The following is a 10,055-nucleotide window of genomic DNA, read 5'->3' on the forward strand; positions in this document are numbered from 1 at the left end:
AGGAACACACCTTCAGACACAAGTGCGTGCAGAACACCAGTGGAGAACGGACAGGAGTACCTGACCAGCAGAAAAGAATACATAGAACCACGTAAAAATCGGTAAGACAAGGAACCAGGGGGGAAAACAGGAGTGTTAGTTGGGCTTCTCTGGTGGCTCAGAGGGTAAAGCATCTGCCTGCAATGCGGGAGACTCAAGTTCGATCCCTGGGTCAGGAAGATCCCTTGGAGAAGGAAATGGTAACCCACTCCAGTACTCTTGCCTGGAAATCCCATGGACAGAGAAGCCTGGTAGGCTACAGTCCATGGGGTCACAAAGAGTCGGACATGACTGAGTGACTTCACTTCACTTTAGTGGGACTGGACCTGCCCTCGGCCAGTGGGGGAACTGAAGCAGAGGTCCAATCCCCACATCAGGGCAATTGTCTGAGTCAGAGGAGAAACATTTAAGGCTGAGAGTGAAACAGGTGATCTGTGGCAGCTTAAGTGGAATGAGATTCAGGCAGCCCTTGCTACAGCCATACATCCCTAGACAGGGATGCAGGTCCCCTGGAAGGCACAGTGGTTGGGAGCTGGAGTTAGGGATTGTGGAGCAATCCCAGGGCAAGGGGTGCTGTTGACTGCAGAAAGATGGATCAAGGGGATGGGAGGGAGGAGATTGTGGTGGGAAATGCCTGTGGAGAAAAGCCAGACAGCCATGGAAGCAAGGCAATACTGCTGAGGCATGCGTAGAGCATGGAGCCATCACCATAGCTCTCTTCCCCCACACACCAACATCGGCAGCTGAACAATAGAGAGGCTGGCCCATCAAATGCCTGAGGCACTGACCTACAGAGTTGGACCCCAGCCAAGGGGACTCCTCAATGTGTCTGATGTGCCAAATAACAGAGAAGGACCACAGGTGAGGGAGCCCTCTAAGTGTCTGAATGGGTGGAGCTATGGACAAAGACTGGCCAAAGAAGCCTTCTGATCACCAGCTACAAGAGGCTTGAAAAAAGACTCTGAGAGGGCTGTAATTCCTGCGATGGAGACAGTCTGTGTCCCTGACACTTGGTTCTGCCAGGGTCCCTGCAAGCCAAGCAGCTACGCCATCTTCATGCTCAACTCTCCCTGGGGCAGAGCTGCCACAAGTAAAGGAAAGTCTTGTGTCTGTGTGTGCAGGGTTGCTTTGGTAGTGTCCAACTCTTTGCAACTCTGTAGACTGTTGCCTGTCAGGCTTCTCTGTCAGGGAAGGGGTTCTCCAGGCAAGAATACTGGAGTGTATTGGCCAATACTGGTTTCCATACCCTTCTAGAGCACTATATTTCCTGCTGCGTTAGCTGCCAACTCCCCTGAGCACCTGGTGCTGCCAGAACCCCTGCAATTCACGCAAATGCACCACCTCCACATCTGGCCCTCACAGGGGCAAACCCAAGTCCTCCAGGGCAGCCTCAGGAGCAAACCCCAGTGGACGACCCACATGCAGAGGTGGAATAAAACCACAATTGAAACCCAGGGGCAGTATGGCTAAGGAAGAAGACCCAAAACCTTCCCAGTAGCTGTATAAGCTGCAGATTAAATTCACACATTTAACTAGGGAGATGCTGTGTCTATGGAATATATAAAAGGTCATTGAGACCGCCCACAAAAGAAAACGCACTGCTTCCAATAGCTGTGGACATTGGAGGCAAGAACATACATGAGTAGGAGCGGATTAAAATATGAGCTTCCCCTGCAGCAGGTCCAGAGATAAGCACAGTGTTGGAGGGCATCCTAGGGAGGTGAGGTGGACTGTGACTCCCAGGGAGGGAAAGGACTGTGACAGCAGTGACTCAAGAAAAACATTTATTATTCTTATGTTTTGACTTGTTCTGTAGATTCTTTTGGATTATTTTCTTTTTTTTTTTTTCCTTTTCTCCCCCCTCTGTTGTAGTTGTTGGTTTTATTGGCACTATGAAATCTTAAGCTTTTGAGTTTTTTGTTGTTGTTGTTAATCAGTCACATTTTTATTGTTGTTAAAAACTCTGCCTCTATGTTGGGCTTTTGCAGTTCTGTGGAGTTCTCCTTTTTTTTTCTTTTTTTCTTTCTTCCATTTTTTTTCTTAACTCTTTTTAAAATATTTAATTTTTAATTTTCTCAAGCTTATTATATTTTTGTACATTTATTCCTTTGTTTGCCTTTCCTACTGTTCTTTTTCCCTTGCAGTTAATCTTTAATGTATATAAATCTTCTTCATCTACCTTTATTTAAATTTTCATACCTATTCTTTCTTACTTTTCTTTCTTTCCTTTCCACTCAACATATTTGTTAGTTTTGTTTTCATTCTTTATTCCTCACTTGGCACCTTGCTCTAGTTTTGTTTTCCAGTTTGTGCTTTAGTTAGTTTTATTCTTAACTGGTAAAGATAATTTTTTATTTCCTTTTTTTGCCAGGTCAATCTATTTACTTTTTGTTGTTGTTGTTGTTGGACTGTTTTGACTTTGCTCGTGCATGTATATGTGTATATTCCATTATTTTAATTCTTGTTTGCCTGATTCTGTAGCTGTCATTTCTCTGAAGTTCATCTTTGGTTTCTCATTTTTGGATATTTGTTTTAGTCTCACTTAATGCCATAACAAACCACTTGCAGAATCTTTGTTCCTGACCAGAGATCAAGCCCTGAGCCTTTGGAGTGGGAGCACTGACTCCAAGACCCTAGACTACCAGACAACTCGCCCTCTAAGTTATCAACTAGTGAGAATTCACAGAAAGGAAACCACTTGAATACAAGACTCAGCATCACCCAACCACCAGTAGCACTCTGTGCAGGATGCCTCATCTAAGCCACAAACAAAATAAAAATCCAATCATCAGAAGACAGGATTACCCCCTCATTAAGCCTTGCCCATCAGAGGAAAAACAAACAAATAAACAAAAACTCAACACAAATCTTACCCTGTAAAATATTTACCCAAACCACTGTACCAAGATTAAGAGGGCAGAAACCAAAAGGAAAAAAGAATTCAATTTTGAAGCCTGGGCAAAGGAGACCTCAAACAAAATAATTAAAAAAAAAAAAAAAAAAGAAAGAAAGAAAGAAAAGGCAGAGAAATACTACACAAATGAAGGAAAAAACTAGAAACACAGAAGTCCAAACAGATGAAGAAGAAATAGGCAAAGTACCTGAAAAAGGATTCAGAATAATTATAGTAGATGATCAGAAACCTTGAAAACAAAATGGAAAAATGTGAGAATCAATTACTAAAGACCTACAAGAATTAAAGAATAAACACATAGAGACAAAAAACATGATTACTAAAATTAGAAATACTCTAGAAGGAATCAATAGCAGAATATCTGAAGCAGAAGAATGAATCAGTAAGCTGGAAGATAAAATGGTGGAAATAACTCCTGAAGATCAGAGTAAACTAAAAAGAATGAAAAAAATTGAGGATAGTCTCAGAGACCTCTTGGACAATATTGAACTCACCAACATTCAAATTATAGGGGTCCCGAAGAAGAAGAAGAGAAAAAGAAAGGGTATGAGAAATTTTTTGAGGAGATTATAGTTGAACATTTCCCCAATATGGAAAAGGAAATAGTCAATCAAGTCCAAGAGGCACAAAGAGTCCCATACAGGATAAACCCAAGGAGAAACACACCAAGACACATATTAATCAAACTGACAAAGACTAAACACAAAGGAAGAATATTAAAAAAGCAAGGGAGAAGCAACAAGTAACATACAAGGAAAACCCTATATGCTTAACAGCTGATCTTTCAGCAGAAACTCTGCAGACCAGAAGGGAATGGCAGGATATATTTAAAGTACTGAAAGGGAAAAATCTACAGCCAAGATTATTGTACTCAGCAAGGATTTCATTCAAAATTGATGGAGAAATAAACAGCTTTTCAGACAAGTAAAAGTTAAGAGAATTCAGTACCACCAAACCAGCTTTACAACAAATGTTAAAGGGACTTATATAGTCAAGAAATACAATAGATGAACAAATATCTCCAAAATCAATCCCCAACAATTAAGAAAATGGAAATAGGAACATATATATCAATAATTATTTTAAATGTAAATGGATTAAATGCTCCAACCGAAAGACACAGACTGGCCGAATGGATACAAAAACAAGACCCATATATATGCTGTCTACAAGAAACCCACTTCAGACCTCAAGACACATATAGACTGAAAGTGAGAGGATTGAAAAATATATTCCATGCAAATAGGAAGCAAAAGTAAGCTGGAGTAGCAATCCTCATATCAGACAAAATAGATATGCAATAAAGAATATTACAAGAGATAAGGAAGGACACTACATAATGGTCAATGTGTCAATCCAAGAGGAAGACATAACAACTGTAAGTATCTATGCACCCAACATAGGAGCACCTCAATACATAAGACAAACACTAACAGACATAAAAGAGGAAATTGACAGTAACACAATTATAGTAGGAGACTTTAACACCCCACTCACACCAATGGACAGAGCATTAAAACAGATAATTAATAAAGGAAACATAAGTCTTAAATGATGCATTAGATGAGATGGATCTCATTGATTTCTTCAGGACATTCCATCCAAATTCAGAAGAATACCCCTTCTTCTCAAGTGCATATGGAACATTCTCCAGGATAGACCACATCTTGGGTCATAAATCAAACCTCAATAAATTTAAGGAAATTGAAATCATATCAAGCATCTTCCCTGACCATAACACTATGAGACTAGATATCAATTACAAAAAAAAAAAAAAAAAAATCTGTAAGAAACACAAACACATGGAGATTAAACAACATGTTTCTAAATAACCAATAGGATACTGAAGAAACCAAAAGGGAAATCAAAAAATTTCTAGAAATAGTGACAATGCAAACAGAACAACTCAAAACCTGTGGGTTTCAGCAAAAGCAGTTCTAAGAGAGAAGTTTATAGCAATACAATCCTACCTCAAGGAACAATAAAAGCATCAAATAGACAACCTAACTTTACACCTAAAGCAACTGGAAAAAGAATAACAACAACAACAACAAAAATTAGTAGAAGGAAAGAAATCATAAAGTTCCAAGCAGAAATAAATGAAAAAGAAATGAAAGAAACAATAGTAAATATTAATAAAATCAAAAGCTGGCTCTTTGAGAAGATAAACAAAATTGACAAACTTTTTGCCAGACTCATCAAGAAAAAAAAAGAAAAGAATCATATCAACAAAATTAGAAATGAAAAAGGTGAGGTTACAACAGACAATGCAGAAATACAAAGGATTATAAGAGACTGTTATGAACAATTACATGGCAATAAAATGGATAACCTGGAAGAAATGGACAGATTCTTAGAAAAGTTCAGTCATCCAAGACTGAACCAGGAAGAAACAGAAATTATGAACAACCCAATTATAAGCACTGAAATTGAAGCTGTGATCAAAAATCTCCCAAAAAACAAAAGCCCAAGACTAGATAGCTTCACAGGAGAATTCTATCAAACATTTACAGAAGAGCTAATGCCTATCTTTCTGAAACTCTTTCAAAAAATTGCAGAGGAAGCAATATTTCCAAACTCATTCTATGAGGCCACCATCACCCTGATAACAAAGCCAGACAAAGACAACACAAAAAAATAAAACTATAGGCCAATATCACTGATAAGCATAGATGCAAAAATCCTCAACAAAATTTTAGCAAACAGAATCCAGCAACACATCAAAAAGCTCATACACCATGATTAAGTTGGGTTTATACCAGGAATGCAAGGATTCTTCAATATATGCAAATCAATCAATGTGATATTAACCAATTGAAAGATTCGGGATGGGGAACACATGTATACCTGTGGCAGATTCATGTTAATGTATGGAAAACCAATACAATATTGTAATGTAATTAACCTCCAATTAAAATAAATAAATTTATATTAAAAAATAAAATAATAAAAAAGAACACTTAAAAAAATCGTATGATAATCTCAATCAGATCAGATCAGTCGCTCAGTCATGCCTGACTCTTTGTGACCCCATGAATCGCAGCACGCCAGGCCTCCCTGTCCATCACCATCTCCCGGAGTTCACTGAGACTCACGTCCATCGAGTCAGTGATGCCATCCAGCCATCTCATCCTCTGTCGTCCCCTTCTCCTCCTGCCTCCAATCCCTCCCAGCATCAGAGTCTTTTCCAATGAGTCAACACTTCGCATGAGGTGGCCAAAGTACTGGAGTTTCAGCTTTAGCATCATTCCTTCCAAAGAAATCCCAGGGCTGATCTCCTTCAGAATGGACTGGTTGGATCTCCTTGCAGTCCAAGGGACTCTCAAGTGTCTTCTCCAACACCACAGTTCAAAAGCATCAATTCTTCGGCGCTCAGCCTTCTTCACAGTCCAACTCTCACATCCATACATGACTACAGGAAAAACCATAGCCTTGACTAGATGGACCTTTGTTGGCAAAGTAATGTCTCTGCTTTTGAATATGCTATCTAGATTGGTCATAACTTTCCTTCCAAGGAGTAAGTGTCTTTTTAATTTCATGGCTGCAGTCACCATCTGTAGTGATTTTGGAGCCCAGAAAAATAAAGTCTGACACTGTTTCCCCTGTTTCCCCATCTATTTCCCATGAAGTGGCGGGACCGTGTGCCATGATCTTCGTTTTCTGAATGTTGAGCTTTAAGCCAACTTTTTCACTCTCCACTTTCACTTTCATCAAGAGACTCTTGAGTTCCTCTTCACTTTCTGCCACAAGGGTGGTGTCATCTGCATATCTGAGGTTATTGATATTTCTCCCGGCAATCTTGATTCCAGTTTGTGTTTCTTCCAGTCCAGCGTTTCTCATGATGTACTCTGCATAGAAGTTAAATAAACAGGGTGACAATATAGATACAGTAAAAACCTTTGACAAAATTTAGCACCCATTTATAATTAAAACTCTTAAAAAAATTGGGCCTAAACAAGAACCTACCTCAACATAGTAAAGGCCATATATGATAAACCTACAGCAAACCTTATTCTCAATGGTGAAAAACTGAAAACATTCCCCCTAAGATGAGGAACAAGACAATGGTGTCCACCTTAACCACTATTTGTCAACATAGTTTTGGAACTCCTAGCTACGGCAATCAGAGAAGAAAAAGAAATAAAAGGAATGCAGATTGGGAAAGAAGATGCAGAGCTCTCACTGTTTGCAGATGACATGATACTGCACATAAAAAACCCTAAAGATAGTATCAGAAAACTACTAGAGTTAATCAATGAATTTAGCAAAGTTTCAGCATACAAAATCAATGCACAGAAATCACTTGCATTTCTATATACTAACAACAAAAAATCAGAAAGAGAATTTAAGGAATTAATCCCATTCACCATTGCAACAATAAGAATTAAATATCTAGGAATAAACTTACCTAAGGAGACAAAAGAACTGTACAAAGAAAATTATAAGACATTATAAGATTTTATATAAGACGTTATAAAATTATAAAGAAAGAAATCAAAGATGACATAAATAGATGGAGAGATATTCCATGATCCTGGGTAGGAAGAATCAATATTGTGAAAATGACTATACTACCAAACACAATATACAGATTCATTGATCCCTATCAAATTACCAATGGCATTTTTCACAGAACTAGAACAAAAAATTTCACAATTCATATGGAAACACAAAAGACCCCGAATAGCCAAAGCAGTATTGAGGAAGAAGAATGTAACTAGAGGAATTAAGCTTCCTGACTTCAGATTATACTACAAAGCTACAGTCATCAAGACAGTATGGTCCTGGCACAAAAACAGAAATATAGACCAATGGAACAAGATAGAAAGGCCAGAAATAAAGCCATGCCCCTTTGGGTACCTTATTTTTGGCACAGGAGGCAAGAATATACAGTGGGGCAAAGACAACCTCTTCAATAATTGGTGCTGGGAAAACTGGACAACTACATGTAAAAGAATGAAATTAGAACACTTCCTAACACCATACACAAAGGTAAACTTACTAAATGTAAGATCAGAAACTATAAAACCCTTAGAGGAAAATGTAGGAAGAACACTCAATGACATAAGTCAAAGCAAGATCCTCTATGACCCACCTCCTAGAGTAATGGAAATAAAAACAAAAGTAAACAAGTGGGACCCGATTAAACTTAAAAGCTTTTGCACAGCAAAGAAAACTATAAGCAAGGTGAAAAGACAACCCTCAGAATTGGAGAAAATAATAGCAAATGAAACAACTGACAAAGGATTAATTTCCAAAATATACAAGCAGCTCATACAACTCAATGCCAGAAAAACAAATAACCCAATCAAAAAGTGGGGGAAAAAACCCAAATAGTCATTTTTCAAAAGAAGACATACAGATGGCTAATAAACACATGAAAAGATGCTCAACACTGCTCTTTATTAAGAAATACAAATCAAAACTACAATGATATATCACCTCATACTGGTCAGGAAGGACCTCATCAAAAAGTCTACAAACAATAAATGATGGGAAGCGTGTGGAGAAAGGAGAACACTCTTGCACTGTTGGTGGGAGTGTAAATTGATACAGCCACTATGGAAGACAGTATGGAGATTCCTTTAAAAAACTAGGAATAAAACCACCATATGACCCAGCAATCCCACTCCTAGGCATATACCCTGAGGAAACCAAAATTGAAAGAGACACATGTATCCCATTGTTCACTCCAGCACTATTTACAATAGTTAGAACATGGAAGCAACCTAGATGCCCATCGACAGATGAATGGATAAAGAACATATGTGGTACATATACACAATGGAATATTACTCAGCCATAAAAAGGAATGCATTTGAGTCAGTTCTAATGATGTAGATGAACCTAGAACCTATTATACAGAGTAAAGTGAGTCAGAAAGAGAAAGATAAATATCATAATCTAACACATATATATGGACTCTAGAAGAATGGTACTGAAGATCTTTTTTACAGGGCAGCAATAGAGAAACAGACATAGAGAATAGACTTTTGGACATGGGGAGAGGGGAGGAGAGGGTGAGATGTATGGAAAGGGTAACACGGAAACTTACATTACCATATGTAAAATACATAGCCAAAGGGAATTTGCTGTATGGCTCAGGATACTCAAAACAGGGGCTCTGTATCAACCTAGAGGGGTGGGATGGGCAGGGAGATGAGAGAGATATTCAAAAGGGAGGGGGGATATATGTATACCTATGGAGAAAGCTGAGTGTCGAAAAATTGATGCTTTTGAACTGTGGTGTTGGAGAAGACTCTTGAGAGTCCCTTGGACTGCAAGGAGATCCAACCAGTCCATCCTAAAGGAGATCAGTCCTGGATGTTCATTGGAAGGACTGATGCTAAAGCTGAAACTCCAATACTTTGGCCACCTGATGCAAAGAGCTGAATCATCTGAAAGACCCTAATGCTGGGAGGGATTGGGGGCAGGAGGAAAAGGGGACGGCAGAAGATGAGATGGCTAGATGGCATCACCAACTCGATGGACATGAGTTTGGGTAGACTCCGGGAGTTGGTGATGGACAGGGAGGCCTGGCATGCTGCGATTCATGGGGCCGCAAAGAGTCAGACATGACTGAGCAACTGAACTGAACTGAACTGAACTAAATGGCTAATTCATATTGGTGAGGTTTGACAGAAAACAGTAAAATTCTACAAAGCAATTATCTTTCAATAAAAAAATAATTAAAGAAAAAATATAACTAACTCAATTTAAAAATAGACAAAAGATCTGACTAGACTTTATTCCAGTGAAGACAGCCAAATGATCAATAAGCACAGTGGTGAAAAGTTTGGCAGTTCCTCAAAATGTTAAACATAGAGTTACCATATGATCCAAAAATTCCACTCAGCTATTTACCCAAAAGAAACAGGAACATAGGTCACACAAAACATGTGCAAGAATATTCACTGAAGCGCTTTTCATAATAGCCAAAAAGTGAAAACAGCCAAAATGCCTATCACCTAATAAACGGATAAATAAAATGAGATACATCCATACCATGGAATATTACTCAGTAATAAAAAGGAATGAAGTACTGACACATTCTACAACATAGATGAACCTTGAAAACAGTCAAAGAAGCCACTCACAGCAG

Source organism: Bos taurus, chromosome 15 (genome assembly GCF_002263795.3).
Source record: "Bos taurus isolate L1 Dominette 01449 registration number 42190680 breed Hereford chromosome 15, ARS-UCD2.0, whole genome shotgun sequence".
NCBI classification, from domain to species: Eukaryota; Metazoa; Chordata; class Mammalia; order Artiodactyla; family Bovidae; genus Bos; species Bos taurus.